Source organism: Pipra filicauda, unplaced genomic scaffold (assembly GCF_003945595.2).
Source record: "Pipra filicauda isolate LSUMZ 115617 unplaced genomic scaffold, ASM394559v2 scaffold33_size4404698_pilon, whole genome shotgun sequence".
NCBI classification, from domain to species: domain Eukaryota; kingdom Metazoa; phylum Chordata; class Aves; order Passeriformes; family Pipridae; genus Pipra; species Pipra filicauda.
The window spans coordinates 2743971-2771886 of NW_024104465.1; the positions used below are offsets into that span (position 1 = coordinate 2743971).

Genomic DNA, 27916 nt, shown 5'->3' on the forward strand with positions numbered 1-27916 from the left:
AGAACTGGGCAATGCCTTTAACCCCTTAGTGGCCCACCTGAAGAGGCTTTGGTGTAGAAGACTTATTTTCCTGCTTGCAGGTGCATCATGTTTTCATACAACTTAAAAAACAAACAAGTAAGCCAGACCTGCTTTGAGACAGCAGCAGTGCAGATTATACCTCCACAGATACTATCAGGCTTAATATCTTACCCTAGGAAAGTTTCATCTCCCCAAACCTCCTTTGGTCCTGTGCAGATCAAAAGTATTGTCCATTTAGAATAAAGGGATGCAGCTATCCAAGTTGTGGGTTGAACACATAAAAATTCATTAGGAGGACTTGTTGAAATTATTCTGTCTAATTGATTGGAGACTGTCAGCAGGACCTATCTGGATTCTTAGAACTGGAGAATCAACCATGATTCCAAGATATCTAATCCTTTTCTAACAGGTTAACTAACCCTGCTTGTGCAGTTTTGTTAATACTTGAATTCTCAGTTCAGGCACAAACATGCATGCCAAGGGCAAACATCCAGAAAGCCACTGGGGATCTCCCAAAGCTGGCATGCCAAGAGCTTGGACAGCCTGAAAATTACAAACAAGTGGCTTTTCTCTGACAGCAGGTTCCATTTATTTCCTCCCACTTGCTCTTTCCCCATCTCCTTCCTACACCCCTGAGTCAACCTTCACCAGGCAAGTTTCAGTTAAGCATGTGCTTTGCCAGAGGTGTTTTTAAATTATGTTTTTTAAAGTTTATTTATAGCACACACGCACAGTGCACGATGCTTTCAGGGCTTCTGGAGACTTCAGCATGTCAGGTGTGACTTTGCCAGGTGGAAGGAACATGAATTCATCAACTGGCCCATAGAAAATGCCCTCCCCTCCCCTGTATCTGTCTCTCTCTCTACTCTAACTCACAGGTGGAGTGAAATATAATATCCATGATGAACATACTGGAAATTCCAACTGAAAAAAAAATTAGAGGGATCCAACTTAGAGGGATCCCTCTCCAGCTGACCTCTGAGCACAACCAGCAGCCCATGAGACAATACAATTCTGTGAACAGTTTCTTATTAGGGCAAGAGTTGGAAAACAGTCCAACAAACTGAACTGGGTGAAACTTGCAGTCAGAATTCACATGGTCCAGCACTCCTTGCATCTGGCAAACAGCAAGTTTCATTTAGGGATTTATCCTAAATGGGTTTATTTGAGGCATATGACTAGTTTCTCTTTTCATAGGAAAAGTGTAACATGACCACAAAATCATTTCTGAGGAGAAAAGCACATATTTTCAGCAAATCTCTGAGCTAAGTTCTGACCCTAAAAGACTTGTTCTCATGGTTAGGCTTCCCAGATATACACAGCACAAGTCGGGTTTTATTGCACAAACCTGTGCCATAGTGGAGAGATCTCCTGTTCTGCTTCCTGCTCTGTACCTGGCCTGGGCAGGGAACAGCCACTGGACAGGCCTTTCAAACCAAAGGGTGTGTCCATGACTGCTTTCAGGACAAGTTTAACTTTCCCAGTTCCCAAGTGGTGACAGTGGCTGAAAGACTGTGTCCTCAGCTACACAGCAAACAAAACCAGAGCAAGTTACTCAGAGCAATGGCTCAGAAACCTCAATTGTGGGAGGTGGCACAGAGGAGTTCTGAGAGGAGAAGAAAAGGATGTGGTAGACAATTTGCTAATGCCCAGAAAGTCTGTGTCTGAACCAGTGAGCTGCATGCCAGGATGCCTCGGGGCAGGGCTGAGTCCATTGCTCTTTCCACAGCAGCAGCTTTTTCTAAATTAAGATGTCTTTACACGCAGGACTTGGGAAACTTAATTCAGATTAACTGAAGTTGTGAATTTAAAGTGAATTAGCTAAACCACATTATATCTCTGTACAGACAACTCATCCAGTATTAAAAGGAACTTAGTTTTATCTCATTCTACTGAATTAAGAGCATTTTAATTCTAAGAATGCCCATGCAGGTATTAGTGGGTAGAACAAATAATGAAGTTACATGCTATGCTGGAGCCCAGTGTGGCATAGGAAGTATCCCCACCTGTGTGTTGTTTAAAATATCAGAAGAAAAAAGAACATTGATATCATAAAAAAAGGGGAAAGGCAACAGCACATAAGAAACATTCACATCATTACTTCGAGAAAAGCCAGATACCAGATCCCAGCCCCATCTGCAACAAGGGACCTGGATCTAGATTTGGCCTCCACTATTCCATGAGCCACTACTCTGACTATCTAACAGAGGATAATTCTCAAGTTTTAGAAGCGAGATTGTGGTGTTGTTTGTGAGCATCCAGGTATGTTTCCAGCTTACCTAAGCAGTACAGAGCTCTTACAGCTTCACCAAGGGTCATACAACACCACTACCCAGCTAATTGCTTGGACACTATTTCTTCATCAAAGGGTTCAGCAAAAGTAATTTCAAGGAGCAGAAATGGCAAGTAATGGTAAATTCTAGCTGTTGTTTAGGAAAGGAGACTTAACCTCTCTGCTTCACTTCACCTGGGATTGCTGGGAGAGCTTGCAGCAAATCAGAACCACAGACTACAGAAGTCCAGGTAGCACAAGGGAGATTGGCCAACTGCTTGAAGTGAGAGTGGTCTGGTAACTATGGTTAGTTACCAGAACCCAAAAGATCTTTCCTACAGAATATGTGCTACTTTCCATGCCACCCCTTTTTGAGTTGTAGAGGAAGCAATAAAAAGGATAAAGGATTTTTATTATAGATATTAAGTAAACAACACTCTGTCTCCAATGCAATCTTCCACAAGAAGGAAAACCAACTTCTCAAGCAAGTCTAGATTGTTAAACAGGAGACAGATGAAAGCACTGCCTCAGAATGCAAGGAAATCCCAGGCTGGCTGGTTGGGAAAGAATTAGCAACACATAATTAAAAAGAGCACTCTCCCCTTCCTCCTCCCTGAGGTGAACACAGGTCCTGCATATTATTGACTTCTCCATCAGCACCAGACAATGAAGCCATTGCTTGAGGTCCTTCTCATTTCTACCCAGGCTTTCAGTTGCTGGAGGCTGTTTCACACCAGTTACCAGCAGCGTCCGTGTGCAGTACGGGCTGTTCACATGTGTAGCTTGTGATGAAAGATTCGGCCAGTGGAGAACACCAGGAGGGAGGGAACCAGATGGTAGTTCTTATCATGACTTCCAGTAGAGGTTCAGTGGTCCCTTACTGGTGACCTTGATTGAGCACCAGTGGAGCCAACCCTCCTGCTCTTGTGTTTGAGTAGGGAGGAGCTCAGATCACATTTTACTGAACAGAGTAAATCTGGAACACAGACTATCAGGATCCTCTCCAGGAAGAGCTACTGAAGGATCAGGAACATCCAGTATATTCATCAGGGCCAATACACAGGGAAGACATGAGATACAGCTCAAAAGTACAGCACAGAAAGGCTCCTGCACAGGTAAAGGCAGGAGTGACTTGGAGCAGAGGACAGAGCCATGCAAAATGGAGCACTACAGAAAAAGCAACAGGCAACACAGGTTATGCCTTCAGCACAAGAGCCAGGGGCTGCTGACAACAGGAAATGGAGAAAAAGCAGCACTCAAAACCAGCAAACAAAATAAACAGATGTGAGTGACAGCCCGGAGTGATCCCTCCTCTACAGGCAACAAGATCAGCAACACTCACTGGAGCCAGATCACACACCTTGCTACACCCATCCCTCCTAAAGTTTGAGACTGAGGACCACTCCAGCACAGTGCACAGGGGTGCAGCTGACCTGTGCTGTTCCTTGGTCCCCAGCTCAAGGCAGGGAGTCCGCAAGAACGGCTTAAAAGCACATCATATATGATAGTGAATACCCAGCTACACAGAACACTCAGTAAAGGCCAGAAACTCCCTCACCTCAGGGCATAACCAACCACTGACTTCCTCTCCGCACAAGTTATACCATAGTTGTTTGTTTTAGGAGTTCTTGTACCTTTCCCTCAAGCATCTGGTGTTTGCCTGTCTTGGAGAAAGGATGCCAGGCTAGACAGACAGATCATGGCTTCTTTCTGGTATGGCAATTACTGCATTCCACCCTGGAAGGGGGAGAACACACTGGGGAAAGCGAGGAATGTTAGATGGCAATTTCCAATAACACACGGCCCCATTAAATAGCCTTTCCTCTCCATCTGGCCCTGCCCAGTCATGAAGCAGAACACCAGGAGCACAGAGCAGCACAACTTGGCCCTCTGCACTCTCAAAGGGTCCTGTGTTCCACCGCAGAATTTGGGAACAAAGTTGAGCAGGGCTCAGCTCTCACCCTGGAAGTCCTCACACATGCGAGAAGCAGGATGTTCCGATGCAAATAAATGTCTTACAAAACCAGGAGCAGAATTGTGGTGTGCAGCCCAAGTTAATACAAAATGCAGTATTTAAAACAGATCTCACTAGACACCACAGTCCCTCAACATCAGGCTGAGTCAGTTGTCCTACAAGATCTGTGCCTCTAGTGCCAAAAAAAAAAAGGTAAAACACATCAAAGGTTACCTACAATACCAATTCCCTGCAATCTTTGACTAAGTCGACCCACGTCCAGCAGAATAATAAATACCTGTGTCACTCTATGAACTAGGGGCTTGGGATAGTGTTTATACTTGAAATGGGCATTTGGCAAAGCCTCTTCCTTCCTTCTCTGGAGCCAGAAGGCTCCCAGGCTCCCCAAGACAACTGTAATGTGGGAAACTCAGACCTGCCTTTCTACCTAAAAATTCTTCTCCCTGTTGACTTTGGCTCTGTGCCAGTTTAGCCGTCAATTCCAGGTCTCCCAACTTGTGTGTCAGCAGAAGTTGCCAGTAGATATCTGCCCAGATTAGCTGCCCAGACACCATCTCACTTGAGGCCTGCTCATGGATACCCTTCTTGAAAGCAGCTGCTGCTGCTGCATTTATCCACTGGAGCCCTCATTTCCTCACTGCCCATCTGCTGCAGGGGAGGCAGAGCCACACAGACAAGACACAAATGACTGACAGGGAAGACCCTGCCACACCGAACAATAAACACCAGGAAATCCAAAGCCTGCACCTACCTCGTGAATTTGTGCTGGTTTTTAAAAACAGAAGCAGAATGTGGATAAGCAAGCACAGATACGGTTGAACAACTTATCTAAGTTTAGACAAGCGGTATCTAAATAATGCTGGTTTATCTTATTACTGTAACAAATATAAGAATTGATTTAATAACCTAATGTTGGTTTTGGACAGTAGAGGTCTGCATCAATGGACCAAGACACTAATTATATTATCTTATCAAATCACTGTATAATAATAGAAGTTCTCTATGCATTGATGGAACTAGGCTTAGCTCTGCTTGAGGAAATAATCCCTGAAAGACAGGGAATGAGACAGTATTTAGTAGGAACTCCTTGTGCATAGTCACTATTTTCCTTCCTTTTCAAAATATTACTAAGTATTATCTTTAAGGTATCGCATAACAAGAAATTTCCTCGATAATCTTTTATTGCTTGGTATTTAACCTCCCTCTGTCTTTCTGAGAGGTAGTCAATACAATCCTCCATAAGACTTAAGTAAAAGGGAAAGAACTACTGGTGCATATGCAGATCCATTCATTGTAAGCTGACAATAAAGCTTTTTCCATCAAGGTACAAGCAAAATGACTTGCTGACATTAACTGGCAAGTACTTTGCATTCATATGGTATCTTTCATCTACAGACTTCAAAGCATCTGACAGGAGGCAGGCAGGCTGTTGTTTCGTCATCCTCCAAGAAAGAAGCTGAAGCAGAGTGGCAAGACCTCCCCAAGAAGGTAAAACCAATAGCAGAAATCTAAATTAACTGATACCCAGTCCTTAAAAATGAAGTGCTCTGCCCCCAGTGCAAATTACACATGCCCCAGAGAGCAGAACTCACCCACACCCCGCTGAGAACTGCTTGGGATTCTTTAAGAATGGAAAATTCATTCATGAGAAACTAAACAAACACAGAACACAAGAATCCTCTTCTACACAGGGGAAATGGTGGGGACCTGAGACCAATCCAAATCTGAAGTTCTGTAGTGCTCCAAGGAGGAGTGCTCCTTGAGTGAACCTGCAGAAGCACAGGTCTTCATTCATGAGGAGAGGAAGGGAAACCCTGCTACATAATCTAGCAAGTGTTTAAATAAACCTGCTCAGATGAAGATCTCTCCAGAGAAAAACTAGGACTGTAAGAAAGGTTACGGAAATAATTTTTAAAATGCCATCTTAAAGAGAGTAAGCCTTGTCTCAGCTCTTCACCTTTTTCTTATAGCTGAATAAATGCTGATTGCCTAGAGTACTCAAAGGGTCAGCAGAAACACTTTTTAAAGACAAATTGGGGGGGAAATCGCTGCACAGTGCTATTTTAAAAGGAGTGTATGGATTCCTCTAAGTTTTGGGAGCAACGAACAAAAAAGGATGCTGAAGGAATCTCTGGAGCAAGCAGTCTTTTAGCACTGAGAGACTGCAAGAGAAATATTTTAAAATGCACTCTCTAGTTATGAGATCTCTCACGGCCTGGGGAGGTGGACAATATTAGAGGCCACTAAATCCTAAAGTTTATTTTTCTAAAAGTTTTCACTTCAAATAAAGCTTTGTTTTAAAATGTATGGGGCCAACTGTTAGAGCATTGAGATCCTGGTTATTAGCCAGCTAGAGCTCATGAATTATGTTTAGTGAGAAGTTTATTGGCTCAGTAAACACCATTCCAGTTCCCCTCACTCCTGAACTGTGGAAGCCAAACCAAGAGATATTCAATGCCACATCACCACTAGAACCAGAGCAACCATTAGGTGATTACAGACATTTTATTTTTTGTAAGGAATTTGCTATTGCATCATTTAATACACAAAAGTCTTTAAATTTACCAAGGCAACACACAAAGAGTAAGTAACTGTTTGGTCCTGTTTACCATCTTCTGGAGCAGGAATATTTGTTTCCATCTCATAACTTTCCAAGTCCACACACTACAGAAATGCAGTCCCTCGAACTCTTAGTAAGGCAGGAGTTTGGCAAGGAATTTATAACACCAGCAAGGCTGGAGCGGGCAAGCACAGGAGCTTTCTGATAAAACCATCACATGGAGTCAGGGCAGAGTATGGGACAGTAACAATCTGCATTTGTTTCTTATTATTGCCACTCTGTCTCAAGGAGACTCATAAAAACGGGGTCTATTCTGTGTTCTGAGACTTAGATGTTGTTCTTTTTAAGTTACGCACTCAAGAACAACTTACACCATTATAACTTAATGGCAGATCTGGCTACAACTCAGGTACAACCCAGGTAAAGTACCCATGAGTGCCCAAAATGGGGCCAGGGCAGCCTGAGGTGGCATTGGCTCTGCCTGGCCTTACACCCCTGTGTGCACAGCGCCAGGAACCAGGAGACCCAAACACAAGGTAAGCATCTCCAGGGCCAGCAAGAATGATGTGTAGCTGTGCAAATCCAGAAGCAGCTTCTACTTATGCAGTGGCTTTGTCCTGAGCACAGAGCTGTTTTAGCTGATTACCTTTCACTGCCATGAGCTAAAGCCTCACATACAGAGAGTAAGCAATGATCAGTCAGTGTGCAGTGACTTGTTTGTGTGCTTGTTGTTCCAGTTCTCTGGAATAGCTGAAATATGCCAGAAGACTGTACAGGGACTATGTCAGTCCTTGAGGCAAGGAAAATTAATTTAGTTGGAAGAGTAGGGATGTAAAAGAGAGTGCTGTAATAACAGTAGTCTGTTCTGGTGGCAAAGTAAACTGGAACTGAAGGAGCTGAGGTTCTCTTCCTGGTTCTCTACATCTGTCACACCACCTTGGCCAAATAATGCATCTCTTTGTGTCTCTGCTTCCTCTCTCCCCTTTTTGCCTTTACTGTCCATTTAGACCGGGACATTCTTCAGGGAAGAGATTGTGCCTGTACAGCCCAGTGACAGCCTTAGGGTTCTGCAGTCCCTAAACCAAGCATAGTCCAATTTACATAACACATGAAATACATGAAATCATGTATTCTCATGTAAGTGCTCTTTCTGATATTCTGAGAATCACGATGCTAGAATCTGTCCATATGACAAAGAAGAACCTTGGCAGCACAGATCCTTAGTGTCCAACCTATCCCACAAGGGCATGCCAAGGCCATATCATCACACCCATAATGAAGCACCTCTGGGGAGCAGGCACAGTTAAAATTTTTCCAACCCAGTAGTGGTGAAAGACAAGATACCCTTCTCTTTAAACTTAACCCTCTCCCTTCCAAAGAATGCCTGGAATTTCTACTATTTCTCAGCAGAGAGTGGAAGGCAAAGACTTGGCATGGGGCAAGACAGATAAGAGCAGTTGCCTTCTCTAGGTTTTGTTAACTCTGCATAATTGCTTAGGGCATGTGATGGTTAGAGAGAGACACATCTGTCAGAGACAGACTACAAATCACTAGGATAATTCCAAGCAAACAAAATGTAGTTTACAATATGGCTGTGGTATATAAAACACCTCTGTAAAACTACGGTATAATTCAACTGCTGCAGGTTTCATTTACAAAGTAACGATACAGTTTTCCCTCTCCAAGACTGCCATTTAGGATCACTGAGATGTTGAATAAAGTCTTGGCAGTCTTCTGGGACACAGTGAAGGTTGATTGTTGTTGGAACTTTCTCTAAGCAAGCCACATTTAAATACCATGTTTTGCAAAAGGCCCCATATTGCCTTGCATGTGAATTCAAGTTCCTTTACCAGTTTAAAATCTGGGTCAGAGCAATTTGCTTACATTTGGAGTCCTTTTCCAAAGTTAATGGTGTGTGGGATTTGGAGTTGCAGATACAGGACAACCGGATACTCTGCTGTTATCTGCTCTGCATCATGCATCTACCATCTACAGTTTTCCTGCTAAGCTTTGTTCATATGTACAACCCACTCCTTCAGCAGTTGCACACTCAGCATCCTAATGATATTATTCTTGGCCATCCTGTTAAACTCACAGGTAAATGCACAGGAGTGGGCCCTGCTGGATTCTCAATACAGTTTTTAGATGGCTCCAGATTACATCTGGCCAAGGGTGGAAGTTTTGATAAGCAGTCATGAAGTTGAGAGCTTTTCTATTCAAATAGGATGTTGACTCCTGCTGACTCTATCTCTGTCACTTCTCTGGTGATAACTAGATTACCCAAATGTACTATGCTCAGGGCTACATCAGACCACCACTTGGAAGATCCAGTTAGTGCTACATACAGCTGCCAAATTGCTGAGCCAAATTTCACACAGGGATCACACACAACAACAGTGACAGTTGATGTTTGTTTCACTTTGCCGTTCAAGGAGGTACTTTTGGATTACTAATATCTTGTATGACTTGGGTGCTGGCTAATTCAGAGATTATTTTATTGTATCATGACAGGCAGCTGTTAGCTGGATCCTATGCCCTCAGCACACATGTTTAAGTCTCTGTAATCTGGAAATTTAGGTGTCCCACCCAGAGCTATGGTCCTGCCCATATTTATTTCAGCGCTTCTTGGAAAAAGAAAGAAAGGAAGGAAATAAGAAAGAAGCCCAAAACCACAATACAAATTTGCCACTTAAACTTACTGACAGAACTGACCTGCAAACTACAAGACAGTAACAGAGAATTATGATATTCACACTTTCTCATAGTATTCCTCCAGGTATAGTATATAATATTTCCTTAATACAAACCACTTTGGAGTGACAGTCAATGAAATACATTAAATACAAATACTGGGTTTAGGATAAAAATGTGGTTCCTACCTATGGGCTCGTAAAGGAAAAGTCAGCAGAGCCTTACTCTTCTTGTAGGTATATTCTGAAGTTTCATCCCCTTGTTCACAAGCCAGGCAGAATAAAAATATCCACCTACACTAAACCAAAGGGAGCCACTCGTAACCCAGACACAACCACAACAGACATTCTCGACAGTCCTTGGCTTAATAGAACACTGCTTTGTGGTTATACCCACCACTAGGATTTCATCTTGCAAGTTCTAGCACGTTTAATTTATTCCAGGTCATACATCAAATATAATATTAAAATTGGAGATGGCGTTTGAGATTGAGACTTTCTTTTGCAGTTCGAGTAGAGAGAACATGGTTGAGACTGTGGGTGCATGAGCATATTAATACCTAAACACAAACCTGCAGCCATCACTCAAGAAAAACAATTGGTCTTTAAGAGGGGAAAAAAGTTGTAAAAAGAATCAATTCCATTAAATAGCTCTATAAATCAATTCCACCAAAAATCAATGGGAAACTACATCCACAAGGTGCCAAGTAACTCCCACACATCAGGTGCAACTGTCCGTGACAGAGGCCACGCAGCAGCTCTGCCTGCCGGGAATCCAGGCAGCCAAGGGCTGAAGTGGGGACCTGGCACTGCCCACGCTGCCCTCCCACTCCTCCCACAGCACTTCAGCCCTGCCTGCTCAGGGGGAGCTGCTGAGACCCCCAGGAAAGCAAGAGCACTGCTCCCTGCCAAGGCCTGCACACGTGTTCCGTGGAGCCCACCCTGGGATCGGCCCCACGCTCCCGGGGGCCACGCAGACACAGCAGTGGGCAAGTCCCTCGTAAAAATCAGCGGACGAAAACTCAAGTTTCCTGTTAGAGCCACGGGTCTTACATGCCCAGGTCTAAAATGAAGCATTTGGGATTTTCCAACAGGCTTTGTGCCACATCAAGTGTCCCCAAAGGGGAGTTGGCTTATGCACAGATATGGGGAGGGTGGTAGGGGAACATTTGGGATGTGGGGCCCATGAGCCACCAGCACACAGTAAATCACACACCAGTTAAACAAAGAACTAGTTTAAGCACAAGTTCATGAGTTTCACATTGTGTCAGTCTTGACAGTTCAGTGACTCCCCAAGTGACTGTGCCAGGCCACTGCCCTCTCACTTTCAAAGTGCAGCTCAGTTGCATTTTCACATTTATAGGTGGTGGATGCCCCTTCAATGACTGGAGAAACCCTTGGGGCTTTCATTTTGTGCTGGCAGCTCTCAAATGACTTTAGAAACAACCCCCCCCAGGGCTTTTGTTCTGTGTGGCAGAGCAGAGAGGGCATGGAAGATTCTGGGTTTGTTAAAACCTGCAGAAAAATTCATGTCCTGTGTCTTCCCCTTCCTGTGCTCCACGTGTGCTGTCATGTCCCTGGACCATTACAGACACACTCTAAGAAATTCAGACCAAGCATTTTTGCAATAGAAAAACTTGATGAGTTGGCCTCTGCTATTCAGCACTAAGTACCAAACCCCATTTTTTCCTGTTGCAACTGAATGTCAAGAGTAACTGAGTGCAGTTATTGCACACAGAAACACTCATGTCTAGTACTATTCACCTATATTTAAAATAGAGAAAGAGTGCATATATGTGTATAGCAAATATAATGAACAATTTAATGAGAAGGCTGAGGACTGTCCGTTGCAGGGATTGAGACAATCTACTGCTTCTCTCCAAGGCTCTCTGACCCAACTGCAGGAGGGATCTGATCTGCAAATTGCATCTTTTAGCAATCAGCACCCTCAACTTACTGATTTCAATGGGATTTGAGAGCAGTTGATATCAAAGCTTTCATCAGTCACAAGTTTCCCCTAGATGTAAGGACATGCCGTTCTGGAAAGCAAGACTGTGACATAAGCTGGAGGTTTGATGTCAAGAATAAGTGGGAACTGTACAATCAAAAACTTCAATCTAACCACTGGTATCTGGCAAGACAAAGCAGCAACACATTCAAGTTTGTCTCTTTTGGAATATTCCTTAAAACTTTATCATATGATTCTTCTGCTCCCAAAGAATTAATCAAATATTAAAAACTATACTAAGGGAAGCTGAAGGATGTTCTCAGTAGAACAGCCAGATTTTCCTGCAATTAAGAGTGAATGTTCTTCATTTTGCAGTGATACTTTATTTACTGGGATTTCAGTTTGATACAAGTCAGGAAAAAAAAAAAGATTTTTGCCAAGTGGCCTTCAGGTATTATAATTGGAAGGGTGTTTGCAGAGAGTTTTGAAACACAGATCCTGTTCTAAGGAGAGTCTCCATGCACAGACAGATGCCACACCAACACTTGCATGGATGCAACCTGAAACTATTTGGTGACTCTCCGAAGGTCTGCAGTAGCTCAGAGTGAAGAAATTACTGTTATATTGATGAAGGACAGCCCAAAACATGGTGCAAAGTTTGTGTGGAAAGAGACAGAGAAAACAGATAGGAACAGACACAGCTCAGGGAATGAAGAGATTACAGTGATACAGCAAATATGTAGGAATGGTTGGAAAAAGCAAGTATGTGCACAACTGAGGACCCTGGAGGAAGCAAAGAATCCCACAGGTTAGACAACCAAAGGATAAATTGCAATAAGCAGACATTATGGACTAAGAGTTGAAGCCAGCACAGGGATCTAAAGTGTCAACTTGCATTTAAAGACTATCACAGTTAAAAGCATACACCAAATTGCATAATAGACAAATGAAATGAATTGAAAGAGTAATCTGTGGAAATAGACTCAGAGAGAGGATTGTAAGGATTTTTTTTTTTTAAATCCTGCTCCCAAACTCTTTTATACTCAAGGAAAAAAAATCTTAAATCCCATTTCCTGCCACTGTAGGGCTAAAAAGTTAAAACCATATTTCATAGCAGTTAACGTGAAACAGGATTACTGTGCCGACTTGTTCTTAAAGAGCAAATACATTTTAAAAACTAGATTTGGAAGGAGGTATATTTCTTTCTGACAAATCCTCTGACAAGAAGCAGGATGAAGAAAACATATTTTCTCTATGACTTCTGGGGATGAACAGAATTTAAAAGTTGTTGCCCTCAGTAGAATTGATGTACTCTTCCAATTGGACTTTTTTTGTTCAGTCATTCACTGTAGAGACTGACAATATGAATAATTGTGCTTTTCTTCCCTACTCAGATGAAGTACTTGCACTCTTCTCAATGAAGGCAAAAGAAATGCTTTGTTAACATTAGGTTAAAAATAAGCCAGGAAGGTCTTATGAAGAAGATCCAATGACCCATCGGAAGGAATAACTTTTTAATACCAGCCAGGGAACTGCCTCCTGAGAAAAAGAAAGATTCAAACCCCTACCCAAGCAGACATGCCAGCCCTCTCTGACACAGCAGTACCACACTCTACTTGGGACTTCCCTGTGTCAAAGCCTTTTACACAGAGAGCACTTGGGCAGCGAGCGTGTGACACACATCCAGCGAGACTCCTCATGTCTCTACTGTTTTCTCTTGAGCCTCTGAACTGTGACCTCAAAGCAAATGAATCTGAGAAGAAAATACATTAATCAGGCATTCACTCAGCCAGGCTCGGGATTTTTAAAGCAGGGATCTGAATCAGCTCTATCACCTCCCACTTCTTTCCTGATACAATTAGTCAGCATCTGCCCCGGCAGCCAACCCGCTGCCTCTCAGAGGGGGGGACAAGCAGCTGCAACTCCCTTGCCCGCTGCTACCTCCTGCCAGGCTGCAGAAACACGGAGAACAGCCTACTGAATTCATCTGGTGAAGGTTAGCATCCCTTCCCTGCGCTCAGGGGAGCGAGAGGAGCTGAGAACAGCTACCACTTCCAGCCCCTTTGATTCCCTGCTCCAGCCCAAGTGCAGGTTCAGACGTGTCCCAGCCACACCTCTCCCCACCTTGGGCCAAGGCCATGCCAGCTCTACACACCTGTTGGAGGCTTCCCCACATTTTAAGGGAATCCCCAGAAGGGGATTTGCAGGTGCTCTGCTCCCTTCAAAGAGTTCAGGCAACAAATCAGCCTGGGAAATTGGACCCACAGCATTCGATGTGGCCCTCTGACCTTTTCCGAAATGTTCTCAGCCCACCAGGCTGGCAGGAGCTGAGAGTTTTGAAAGAAGCACGTGCTTTTAAAATCCAGTTGAATTTTTGCTAGGGAAACTTTACAAAAGCATCATTAGGGTATCCACAGGAGTTTTGCAATTTTAGGTTGCACGTGATTACAGCAAATAAACAGGTGTGCAAGTCAGGGTCGGAAGTGGGCTTCTACTTAAAGCCCACCTCACCAGGCACCTGGAAAATAAATAAACCCCCCAAGCAGTTCTGTTTTACCCAACAGCTCTAAGGCTCCAGCTCCACTCCTAGGGCTGGATTGTGCAAGCTCTTACTCCAGCAGTCACACCGGGTTCAAGCAAAGTGCCTGAGTAAGCATTTGCAGAATCTGACCCCCCCAGCCAGTTATCTATATGGCACCTATTTGTGCCTTGCATTGCAAGCTCTTTAGCCAGGGACATGGGCTGGGAGTATATTGTCTGCTGCAATGTGCTTTATCTCCATTTATAGCATTAAATCTAATTTTTGGTGCCAAGTACAGCATTACCCTTACAATGACATCTATTAAAGACAGTTTTCCCTGAAGACTCTGGTCTGACCAACAACCAGTTTGCACTGTTCATTTTTTTTATTTTACTGCAAAACCACCATGTTCATACTACTTCTCCACTTCTTTAATTTCAAGTATTTTCTTAAAAAACAGTATGACAGGCACTGAACTACAGAAATCCCACATCCTGGCATTACACTGACTTCACTTGAGATGCTGCCATCCTTCCTTCCCTGAAGATTTAAAAAACTGGAAACTTAAAACAAATTTCAAGCAGCAAACTTGACTGCTTAGTCTCCAGTAATGTGTAAGTTTAGCAGAGGCAGACTTGCTTTCCCCATGCCATCAGCAGCATTCCTGATGGGCACCCAGCCCCAGCCCCCCTCCCAAGGCACAGAAGAGGAGGGGTGGGACAGCAGCATGGCACAGCATGGAACAGTTCTTATGGAAAAAAAATCTGCAAGTTCCCCTGAAATGCTGCGTCCTGCATGCCTCAAAGGACAGCTGCTACCTTCTCACTTACAAAAACGTGACCCTAGCCAGTCAATCTACAGCACTAATGCTGTCAGATACCCTCCCACTCATCACTTTTGATGGTCAAAGCCATTGTAATGAAGAAGCTTCCCCTCCACCTCAGAAGGGGATATGCTTTGCTTTTGCTCCAGGAAGGTTTAGGGAGGGTGCTTTAGGTTTTTGAGGTTTTGGTGAAGGTACAACCCAAGCTGTTTTAGATAAACACAGAGGTAGCATGAGTCCATGTGTAACCACAGAGGAAGCAAGCACAAATAGGCAAATGTTCTGAATAATGGCAGTCGATGCACAGAGGAACTTGCTTGGACTCACCTGGACTCCTTTCCCCCTTTCTTGTCCAACCAGTTACTGGATGGGGCACATCCCAGGCCTCTGGCATATGGTATTAGATGCTCTGGGCATTAGAAGATAACTACTGATAAGTCTTTTGAAATGGTATAGCTGGTGTCATGTAGCCCAAGTCCCTGTTCATAAGAACTCTCAAAATTTGGAAGGGAGAGGGCGATTTTATTTCCTGCAAGTGAAAGAGAGAAGCTGAAGTGCTTCATCAGTTGTTTGTGTATACTGAGAGAGGAAGCTGGTTTGTTGGGCTGTGGCCATGGCTTCTGTTCTGTTAGGGAAGAACCCGTGGGCAGCTTTCGGCAAGTCATATAAACATCTCAAAAAAGGTTACATGAAGATGCCAGAGACACAGCTGTAAGTCACCGATTACTAATTATGAAAGCATTTTGAGATCTTTGGCTGGAAGGGATCTCTTTTCTGGATAGGCAGATATTTTAATTCCATACTCCAGTGATCACTGTTCCAGCAGGACCCTTAAAATATTTTTTCTTCCATGACTATCCTTGTTGCTAGTTACACCTCCATGCAGCTTTTAAAAAACTGCACGATTTCCAGTACTACAGCTCTATCAAATATACTAGTTCTCTCTGCTTTTGGTTCCACTTACAAAGACATTGAATTATTAGTACAGCATTCAGCTTGAAATCCTCCTGCACGATTAACAGGGTGAAATATTATACAATGGGAACTACTACTGTTATTTACTGTTCATTAAATGCTAATGGAAATTCAGCCCATCTTCAAAATATCCTGGCCTTACACAGGTAGAGAGGTACAGACAGATTAAATGATTTTTCCAGATTCAAACAATAAATCAGTGGCAAGAAAATTCTCATACTCAACTCTTTGTTTTAGGCACCAAAATAGAGACTGTCAGAATGAAGCTGATGGTCCTCTGTCCACACTCAGGTCACTCTTTCCCTCGCTCAGGAGCTGAGGAATATCAATTCAGCAATTAAACCCATCGCTTACAAGTAGCAACCAGAAACTGGGAGACCCAGCCTGACTGGAATAAGCCAGCTGAGTGCAGCTACTGAAAAGAGGTCCACACTTGGGGAAATACTCAAGACATTCCTTCTCCAAGGCACCACCCATAATAACAGGCCAACAGTCTCAAACACCTCTGCATCTTGGATGGATACGCAGAACCGCATACATTAAACTGCTTTTCTTGGAGCTCATTTCAGAATGCTGCCAGCTTGTAAACAGCAGAGTCAGTTTTGCTGCCAACACAATTTTTACCTAGAGCAAACGGAAGTGCTTTTCCAAGAATTTCCAAGACCGTTGCGTCACGCTGAGCACTGGCATTGCACCACACAACCCGGGGAGGGAAGACACAAATACAAGCTGCTGCTCGGCACACCCTGAGCAGGATTATTTAGAGGTATTTCTTTATTTCCAGGAAGAGACTCTCAGTGCAAAACAGACCTTCCAAAAAGTCCCAGTGTTCACTGCAGGGTAGTACAGTCTCCTTAATACTTTCAGTGCTGTAGCAAAAAGTGAATAATTTTTATAGCAGGCACGTTTCAATTTTTGTTACGCTTTTGAAAGCCTGGTTTGATAAAGTACAGTGGAGACTAAGAAATGTAGCATTTCTGAAGGACTGGAGAGCAATCTTCTCGAGGCTCCTTTCCCCACTGTGGGTTTTGCATAATCCTTTGGCAACTTTACCATTTTGAACCTTTATTAGAATTATGTGTATGATGACAGCATTTACAGGCTGTTGCTAAGGTCAGGGTCCCATTATGCAAACTTTTAAATATGATGAGCATTTGTAAGATAAATATACAAGACAAACCAAGGACATTGTATTCTCCATACTTTAAAGATGAAGAAAACTGAAGTTGCCTAATTTCCTTCATGACCATAGCATGGAAAAATTAAATCAGGGATAGAAGCAGAGTTCCTTAGAGCACAAGCTTACTCAGAAGAATTAAATGTGGGCAAACATTCAACCACTGCACCAATTCATAAAAGTAAGTGCTTATAACCAAGTTTTCTGGGTAAAAGTTTTCAAGTCGTAATTTACATGACTTTTAAAACACACTCAGCCAAACACCAGTCTGCTGACATCTGAAGAATTACACTATGACTCTCACTCTCATGCCAAAATTCCCATTACTGAGCATTTTGGTGCTATGGTTCTGGATATGTACACTTCATAGATGTGGACACAGATTTATAGTTTTTAGTGGATTCCCTGCCATCTACAACTTTGTTAGATATTTTCTCTGCCTAGAAGGACATCCATGTTTTAATTTGAAGACTGGGCATAATCATGTCGCTAATATCACGTTACCAAAGAACATTCGAACTGCCTAGAAAAGAACAGAGAGTTTTTTCAAGGACTTGAGAAGTTTAAGCAAAAAGTTCCACGTGAGGACCGTTCTGGATACTTTGTAAAGGTAAACAGAAACTAGGAATAAAAAAGCATCCTTCCAGGAGTAGGGGAAATAAAAACAGCCCAAGTTTAAGTCTCACTATACACTGGCATAATTTCAAACCTTCTTTTAAATGGTCTTGTTTAAGTCAGTCTTCAGTTGTACGTGTTTGCTAGTAAAGTTTTGAGGAAAATCAGTCCCTAAACAGAGAAAGCCACTACTTTCTTGTTTCATCCACTCTGGGCAGTTCACTAAACCATCGTATCAGGAGCCTCTTGTAAAGGGACAGAGAGGCTGTTTTTTTCAGTTTTAGTTCAATAACCAGTTCTTTCAGACTGCAGAAAGCAATTGAGATTTGAGGAGAGGCAGAAGGACAGGAAAGCCTACTGCCCTCCAAATCAAAACTAGGTGTTAGAGACTAGAATCTGCTAGTTCCAAACTCAAAAAAGAGCAACATAACTAAAAAATAATCTGTTCCCTTTTGCTCTAAGAACACTTCCTTTGCTTTGCATTTAAATTGGAGCTGAATAAAAATCACAGAATAAGTCACATAGGAAGGGACCTCAGGATATTTTGATAAGAAAGTATTTTCTAAATATTTTTATTTAACACTTCAAAATATTCAGGTTTAGTATTAAATTAAATTTAATGCTATATAAGAAGTCGTTTGAGTCACTTCTCAGAAACAAAAACACAGTAAATTACTTTTGGTTTTGATTTGCATGTTAGATCATAGCCTGAATGTGTTAAACCCTGCTTAAGAGAAAATAACATCAAATTTACTTTAAAGTTATTTTTAGTTGTGCATCAACATGTTTTAATAGGTACAAACCAGTGAAATCCAGTCTTTCTGCTGGAGAGTAACTACCACATAGACAAACAAGCAAGCTTTAAAATAAGGTTTCTTGTCGGCTGATTTCAATTCTCAGTTAAAACTGGCAACGCAAATTACTCTATTCTGTTCTTTATCGAACAAGAGAAAAGATTTCCAAACTGTCAAACTGGCTGGTGGCATCTTGACAGCAGATGGGAATGCAGTAAGAGCAGTCCTACATGGCAGTGCCTTTATGTGACTCCTGGAAAACTGAATCCACTCACTGAATGGTTCTTTATACAACGAGAAATGAGCACACATTTAGGGGAAGGAATCTGCTGTACACCCGTGTCATCTTAAACCAGTCCAGGAATGAATGGGACTAGCCCAACATGAAGAGCAGAGTCAGGTTGTTTACCATGAGGCCTCTCCCCAGTCAGTCCATCTTGTATCCCTCTTTAAACCCATGGCAAAAGACTGATCTGAAGACAATTTTATCGTGCACAGTGTTTGGTTCAGTGGGGGAAGGGAGTGGATAGAGCAAACTGATATATTATGGAAAACCATCCCCTTCTCCCTTACCCAGGGGACTGAAGGACAGTGAATGCCTCAGGCCAGTGTACTGACATGAAATGCTTACCACCTCCCATCCAGAACCTGGGCAAGGACAACACTGGCAAGTTTTTCCATCCAGTATCTACAGCTGGAAGATCAAGAGGGGTTTGTTCCTAGATCCTGCATAGATCTCTCAGAACATTCAGCAACAGAAGCAAGAAGCTCACACTGTTTTCAGGGCTATTCTTACTGCGAGAGTTCCCTGATGACAGTTTTGAGCAACAAACTAACTCCTTGGACTTCTCTAAACAATTCTTATTGCCAGCTGAAGGCTCAGACCCTTCCTCTCCCAGCTTAGCTGTCAGTGCATGTGTCTTCTGACTTTCCGCAGCCAAGCTCAGCAGTTTGTCTTTTTTCTGTTACAAAGAGAGCAAGTGAAGGAAGCTTCCCACAACAGGTCCATTTCCGAACGCCTGCTTGAGGTTTTCAGTTTAAAAGATCACTTTTTAGCCCCTTCAATCCCCAGGGTGCACATCCGAAAATGTGATATAATACAGATGTAATCCTGGATAAAGTACATTCCCCAGCCCTTTCCATTAAGTAAAATCAGTAACCAGAATCCCTGTTTAGGATTTGTGATTACAAGGATCACCCTCCGCCCTGCCCTGGTCAAACAATACAGGCTCCAGGAAAGCATGAGAGCCGTCATTTCAATAACGCAAAACCCTGTCGCTTCCACTCCAGAACAGCTGACTTGAAGTGCATGCTAGGCTGTGCTTATTAACAAAATGAGAAATCTGATATATAGAAAGAAAACACTATGTGAGGATTAATCCTGGATTGCAGTTTGTGGCCAGCACTGGGCCGTCATCCAAACACAGATGAAAAAGAACAAAATTTCTCCCACCTGTCACTTACAGCAGGTACAGCTATTGCAATGTTGTAGTCTTCTCCTTTACAGCTATTGTAACAACTCATTTTGTACCAGCTTAAAATTCAGGATTAACCTCACTGTTTCATTTCTTCCTTGTTTTGTGGGAGCCAGCACTGGAGGGTGAATTTTCTTTCCAGGAATTACAAACAAGAAGCGTGAGTAACTTACAAGTTTGGACAGCTAGCACAATACACGTACACTTCAAGGAAAGAAACCCAGCTTAAAACTGGCATCCTGTTGGAACCTGGAGATGCTAACTGAACAAGAAAATAGGACTCTCAGGAACATCTTTTTAACATTGTTTCTGCTGCTTTTGGGAGAAGTAAGCACACTGTCACTGCTGATTAAAAGAGACCTGAGCAAACCAAATGCACTTTCTTCACCAATGAGCTACTGCACAGCAGAGCAAAATCCCTATTGCAATGCATTGTCCTTGCTCCTGATACTACAGCAAGACAAAAACCAATTTAAGCAGCCCTAGTGGCTCAATCACTGGTAGTGTGATCGTCACCAAACCAAAGGAGAAGTCATCTTTATTTTTTAAAATATATTCTCCTGCTTACGGTTGGGTCGACACTCAGTTGTTGCAATCCCACAGCTGAGCCCTGTTAATTTTTCTCCAAGCCCAGCAGGGAAGGCATGTCCGCTGATGCTGAAATGGTCCCTTCCCATTGAGCTTCGCCTGTCACAATACAGCCAATATAATGGCTATGTCACAAATGTGATTTTGCTTTCTCCCACTCCAACACCACATTTGCTGCAGCACTGAAATGCTGCTTTGTGGCAACGTTCTTCCCCGGCTGTTGTCAGAAGCTGCAGTTTCATTCGTACACTTTATCAGTCAGATTTGGTTTGGGGATGGGAAACTTGGGTTTCTGTAGAGAAAACACGACAACCCCATCCTACCAATACCTCTGCCTGTCAACCCACGATATGTTCATCAGGCTGGATGAGAGGTTAAATGCTGCAGTCAGCACAAACAGGAGTTCTGATATGAAGGCAAATGCACCTCGGTTTTCAAACATTACCCCATTTCCCTACATCTATCATCAAAGAAGGCAGCAGGAGCTCAAAGAATAGCCACGTGCTATTTTCTGCAAGGTCAAAGGAATGTACAACATACAGTTTATGTTTGACAGTTCTTAATTACTATGGACTGTAAAGATGCTGGAAAATGGGAACTCTCACTGAAAGATCTGCTGTTCACAACTTCCAATTTCATGCTGTGACCACCAATTTTGGGCTGCGGTAGCTGTTTTACAGAGTTTAAATCCATAACACAGCCAAACTGCTTAGCATTAGGTTGTGTTCTAGTTATTTTAAACAACTAAACAAAATAAACTGAACATGTACCCTCCTGGAATCAGGCCTCTCATCTTCTCTTTCTCTCCTCTCTCTCCCCACCCCTTGTCACACATCGGCTTCTGCCAAACAATTCAGCACTGACACTACAGCACATCACGTGATACCAAGTGCTTCAAGCATCTTGCAATACTTATTACTATCTACACATCCATAAGTCATTTCGCCCAGCAACGTATGTGAATACTAACGTGAGCTATTTCTTTATGTATTAAAGATTTAGAGCTCTCCCGGATCCTTGGAAGAAGCTTTTCCACCAAACACTGAAAAATCATCCCTTTTATGTACGTGCGTCTCATCTGCATTTCACGTAGATTAGGAAGCATGACATAGGGAAAACCTGCCGTATCCTCGGATTCTCCCATTCCTTCTTCTTACAATCCTGTGGCCACACAAGTCTGTCGTGATTAAGCAATGAATTTTAGACACCGGAGAACAAGGCACTTACAGGGGGTGTCCTTTCCCGTGTTAGAATGGAAAGTAACAAATGTAAGAGGTTGCTTATTCTTAATGCTGATCTCCTCCAGAGCTAAAATGATATGTCAGTAGCAGGTGGCAAGTTTGAAGACACCCCCACTCCTCCTTTTTTTTTTTAATAAATATAACAAAGGGCACACAGATTTGACCTAATGGGTCAACCATCAAAAGTTAAACTGATTTAAATAATTAGACCTAGAATGTCAGGCACCACTGCAAATAATTGCTCCTAATGCTTTTAGGATTAGATTGCTAATGAAAAGGCGCAAAAAGGAGGCCACTTGCAGTTGTGGAAATAAGTCAATTTTCTTTCCATATGTCATTTTCCCCATGTAGATTTGCTGTGAAATCCTAAGGAGTCATTTACAGCTTTCTCTCCAGAGCCACTGTAGTATCTTACAATAGTTCTGAGTCATAAAAAATAGTAATAAGTCATCTTGAAATATTAGTTGTTTATACACTGTATTTATCAGGCACAGCAAACATCTGCTCATAGTTCTGACATTTTCCAATGAAAGTGACTATTGCATATTGTTTTCCCCTTTAATTTGTGGAAAAACATGGGAGCTATTCAAATATAATCAGCATTCCGCAACAAATTTAAACCAGTTTTGGTCAAAGGACAGTTCATTAGCAGAATGTAATTCTGATGCTCTTAACTGGTTTCTGGCTGTTCTCTCAGATTTATTCTAACAGCAGAGTAACATCCTGGGTGATTTCGGTAACCGTCTGCTAAAACACTTGGTTCCATAGGTAATTCATTAATTCTATGTAAAGGTGTATACACCCCCGCCCCACTCGCAGATACTAACGCCAAGTTACCCGCCAGCGGAAGCGCCGAGGCCACCCGAGTTCTCCAAGGCTGCGGACTTGGCAGCAGAAAGTTTCGAGTGCCCGGCCCCCGGGTGTACATCCGCGCTCCGCGGGGCCGGGCGCGGTGTCCGGCGGGCGCGGATCCCCCGGGAGGAGCGCGGCTGGCGGCCCCGATAACGGGGGGCGCGCCGAGAGCCGCCCGCCGCCGCCGTGCCCACTTCCACCTGGGACCCGGCCAAGCAGAAGTCAATAATTGACTTCCCCGCCGGCTCTCGCCCCGTATCGAAGGGGTCGGGCGCGGGCTGGGCGCTGCGGGCACCGCGGGGCTCCCCGGGCCGCGCACCGCGCAGGGGGCCGGCACGCTGCCTCCCCCGCCCCCACTCCCCCGCCGGCTTGGCTTTGCTTTTAAATGCAACCAGAAAAAAAAAAAACACAAAAAGCCCGGCTCCCCCCGCCGCCGAGCTGGCACCGGCACCGGCGCGCCGGGGGATGCAGAGCCCGGTCCGGCTCCGCGGCGCCGCGCACCCGGACCGGGCAGCCGCGGGCAGCCACCAGCCCTCCCGCTTCCCTCAATTGCGATGCCGAGCGCCTCGGCAGCAATGTTGCCAGCCTGGACGTACAATTTAATTTTTTATTTTTTTTTCAAACGGGGTGGACAGCTCTGCGCTGGCCGGCGCGGCCGGGGAACGCGCATTTCCTGCGGGGCACAAAGCCGGCGGGCAGGGTCTGGGAGGGTGCGCGATCCTGCTCCGTCCATTGCGTCCGAGATGGGGACGTAACAAAAGCCAGAGACCCGCAGCGACGGGCAGAGCGAGCGGAGCCGGCGGGTCTTTCCCTCCGCGATCCCGAGCGACCGAGGGGGGCGGCGGGGAAGGGGGGAGCCAGGGCAAAAGTTCACCGCGGTCCCGGTAGGGCAGGGGGTGCTCGGTGGGGCTGGGGCCGGCGCTGGGGTTGGGGGATGCCGGCCTGGCTCGTCGTCTCGCAGCCCGGCGGATGGACCGCGGGCGAAAAGGAGGGGATGCAAGTCCCGGGAGCCCCCTTCCTGCCCTCTCCTCCACAATGCGGCCAGATCCCCGGCACAAACACGCCCCCCGGCACCCCGGGGCTCCGCTCTCTCCTTTCGGGGAAAAAATAAAATAAAATAAAATACGGCTCACTTGCAGGGGCGAGTGAGGATGGGGAGCGGGCGGCTGCTCCGGGGCTGCCTGCGCTCCCCGCCGCTCAGCCCCACGCCGGCCGGCCCCGGCGGGCAGCAGCTGCGGCCCCCCGCCCCGACCCCACCGCCGGCGGGGAAGGGGCAGCGCGCACCCATGCACACACACACACACGCGCACACACACACAAATGGCACGGGAGGAGGGGGAAAGTTTCCAGCCGCTTCAACCAAATAACCAGCATTTGCAACCCCCAGACAGGCACGGTGGCCGGCACAGCGATGCACGCCCCGGCCCCCAAAGCAACGGGGCAGCGCGCCGGGAGAGCGAGGGCAGGGGGCCCGGGGCACGGACAGAGGGGGGCACGGGGAGAGGAGCGATCTCGGGATTTTTTCAATGGAAGTGCCGCCGGTGCCGGGCACGGCTGATGCGGGGCAGGGAACAAGGGGATACCCCCGCCACCCCGGCGACTCTCCCGAGCGGACCCGTGCAGATGGGCAAAGCACCGGGGCTGCGAATAAAGAGCGGGGGAGCGGGGCTGGGCTGCACCGCGGAGCCCGGCAGCGCCCGGCCGCCCAGCGGGACCCGCGCCCCGCGCCGCGTTACCTTCTTATTGCATCTGGAGCAGCAGCTTTTCTTCCCCTTTCCCTCTCCTCCTCTCCCTCTCCTGTCCTCTCGGTTTATACCAGCCTGTTCCTCATCTCACAGCCTTCCTCCCAGCGCCATCTTGCAAGCTTGTGACGTTGGGAGCCGCTCACCCCTGACCCACATTTGAATAGAAGCCAAAATGAAAAAAGAAGAGGAGAGAGAGAGGGAGAGAGGAGAGAAAGAGGGGGAAGAAGAAGAAAGAGCGGAACAAGGATAGGCAGGGAAAGCAGCAGCTAAGCAATTGCTGTGCCAGTGTGGAACAGCATCGGCTCCGCTCCCTTGCCAGCTAGTTTAGTAATAAGCAATTTCCTGCTGTTGCAATAAATGTTGCCGCGACGGGGCTGGGAAAGGGACGGGGAGCGGGGTAATTCCCACCGAGGGACCAGGGCTTCCCCCACCCCGAGCCGCCCCCCCTTCCCTGCCACCCACACCCCGAAACCCAGCCTGGAGCCCGACCACTGCTCCCGGCAACCCAAATACTGCTGCTCCCTCCCAGGTTCTGAGCAATGAAAAAGGCATTTGTTACGATTATTTCTCCCATCACTGATGAACTCTCAAGTGTGTGTTAAGAGAAATAATGCAGATTACAGCTTGTACATGTATTGGAATCTGAAATGAGCCTTATATACAAATTTATGGAACATCCTCATGTGTAGCACTATTTGCATATTAGCTTTTTGTCACTCCTGTCTATGTGTTAAGGACTGTCACTGCATTTTGCACCATCCAGGACACAGATACAGACGTGGCCTTTGCACCCACAAAATCCGTAGAATCTGAAGTTTTGTTTTGTGCATTTTTTTTAGTTATTTACCTATTGGAAGTGTATCGGGGGGGGAAAGTTATTTGTGTTTTGCATCCCTGGTCCTGCAAGATTTCCATGCACGCTTAACTTGAAGCACATCAGTAATCACACTGAGCAAGAAGGGCTATTCGGATGCTTGCACTAAACATGTGCCCAGCCTGCAAACTCAACCTATTATTTTGTAAAATGTTAAGTAAATTGATATCATCTTAATCTTACTGACTGTTGCCACAAAGTACAACTCTGCAGAAATCTGAATTATACCTTTGTAGCACTTTCTTCCTTCAGTAACTAATTAATCTGTAATAACAGGAGCAATGCATATAAACATTTTTATTGTAATCATGCACAGGAATAAATCCACTATTCCATCTAAGAATCACTGTATTAGCTGCAAGTGGGAGATGATATTTTCTTTCCTTCTGTACCCTGACAGCCACCCATAACCAAAACTCTCTGTAGCCTGAGCAAGGTGATTCATTAGTGAAGCTGAGCCTACATTTAACACGTGCCTAATAATTCCCTAATAGCCACATCGCCAGCAACTCTCTCAGCCACTTCCTGTGCAGATCCCTGCAGTTTGCATGCACTTCAGCTGGATCCCAGCTGCAGCCTAAGCTCTCTGTCCCTGATAATAAAGATATTTTCTAGTTGCTCATCCAGAGTTCAAAGTTTTTGCAGGAGATGGTTTCTTCAGCCTTACCAAAGTGGCTTGAGGAGCAAATAAAGATAAGGCAAATCACAGCAGCCATATCAGAAGGGTCTGGACTGGTGGTTTGTTCGCAGTACACCCAATAAAGAGCAGAACACTTTAACAGTGGTGAGAACAGCAAACCTGACTGTCAGCACAAGACCCAGTGAAGTAGATAAGGATCAATTCAAGACTCTTCCCCCACCAGGAAAGTTAATTTAAGATTGGTGGTGCTGCCCTTAACTGTATTTTAAAGCTAAGTGGCCTTGCAAATAGCCAGGGAGGTGTAGGTAGCCATTTGCTTCACGCTGTGCCAGAGGAATTGGTAGGCAAATACACAGAAGTCCTTGCACTGTGTTATCTAAACATTTGACAAAATGCATCACAGAGTTTTTTCAGGCAAGTTTAGACATTTGGGTTTAGAAAGACGTGCTTTTGTCAATCTTTATGTGGCATCTCAAGACCTCAACAATGCCACCATCTGCCCTCATCTTCCTTCCGCTGAAGCTTCCCACCCCACAACAGTCTGTGTGCCCCTGCCAGTTCACAGACCAACATCTTAGTTCAAACCTGCTTTCATCAGACATTTGAACAAAGGTGCCAGGTTTTTCACAGGAATGGCTTGAGGCACAAGCATTTCAGCCTGTCTGCCAACTTTGCTAGGCAGGTGTTAACTTTTAAGAGTGAAGGGAGGGAAGAAGGTTGGGAAGATGGGGAGAAACATCCTAAAATGCCACCACAAGATTTAGTCTCAAAAGCTTTACTTGTATTTGAATCTTCTCTAGGTTTGGAGATGATCAGTTCCCAACATCCCTAAGGAAACTGAGAGATAGACACATTTGCAGTGGTGAGGAGACCAAAAAGATACACATTAGCTGTCTGGCACCTAGAAATGATATGGTATGGTGCAGCACTGCATCCAGCTTTATATAGGGGTGATAATTATAAGGTTGAAAAAGAATTAATGAGAAAGTTAGACCTGGCTCTGTCACTCGAACCATGGACATCTGTGGAGAATCTGATGAGCCAAGGAGAAGTATGGCCACACCTACCTGGAAAACATCTACAGGCACGCAAGGCAGATACCACGATACCTGTAATGTCTCCAAGCAACCACAGCCAGGGAACTTGCCATCCAAACAGAGGGTACACCCTCAAGTTCCAAGAAATCACACCCACTGTGGGCACATCTGGCACTGGGTGAAACGTGCCCATGTGTGTGAAAAGCAAACATGTTGCTCAGGTGCAGAGAGCAGCGTTCTCAGGTGAAAGGCTGGACTAGGAGGGTAATGGTGGCACTCTGCTTACAGACACTGGCACAGTGAGTGTGTTCTGAAGGATGCTTTGGGCTTGTGGATACTTTAAAGAAAGAGGCTCTTCTATTTCCAGCCTGATACTTGTCATTAACTTTGTTTTCTAATTTTGTTTGACTGTGGGGTATTTAGCACTTATATTGAAAGGAGCACCAAGAGAATGGCAGCAGTGGATTGTGCTCTGCAGACACAAATGAAAGCTTCAAATTCCTCCTCACTGTGTTGATGCAACACATAAAATACTGTTCAAAACTATTGTTGAATGTAACACGTCCAAGGCAGCTATGACCAACAGATTTTTGTGCTAACAGTATACAAAGAATTCAGAACAAGCAGATTTCACACCATCTTTATATATTTGCCCTTAATATCTATTCACAGCTCTGTAAAGCTGCTTTCAAGCAGAAAAGTTTAATGAATTGTATCCCCCCCACAAATAAATTGTTGTTTGTAAAATATTTAGAATCAGGTCAGTGACTTGAAACCCAGAGGGATTTCAGGGCTTCCGATTGTTTTCAGTCATTTTCAACAAACTGATGGATTCAGAAGCAGCTCCAGCTCTTTGTAGCAGTGCTAACAGCAGGTTTATACTCATCATAGAACAAGAAGAGGACAGAGGTAGAATTATTATAGTGGCAATCGAGTGCTGTGGGTGCAGAGTGAAGTAATTTGAGCAAAGAAAATGCCATTGCAGAAAGTAAACAGAATAAGGACCAAAGAGTGGCCATGTGCCCTTACGGCTCTTCAGTGCCACCTGCCTTCGGTCCCAGCGCTGGTGGATGGCCAGTGCCATCTAGCAGGC

The 27916-nt window shown here is 44.8% G+C and overlaps 1 protein-coding gene across 1 annotated transcript in view; it reads left to right on the plus strand.

The window, feature by feature from the left end:
• The window catches only part of SUSD2 (sushi domain containing 2), a 158816-nt gene that overhangs the window by 62670 nt on the left and 68230 nt on the right, over positions 1 to 27916 (plus strand). Inside the window, exon 4 of the mRNA XM_039384179.1 lies at positions 5664 to 5756. The gene's annotated coding sequence lies outside the window, so the exon portion shown is untranslated. The remainder of the gene's footprint in view (positions 1 to 5663; positions 5757 to 27916) is intronic.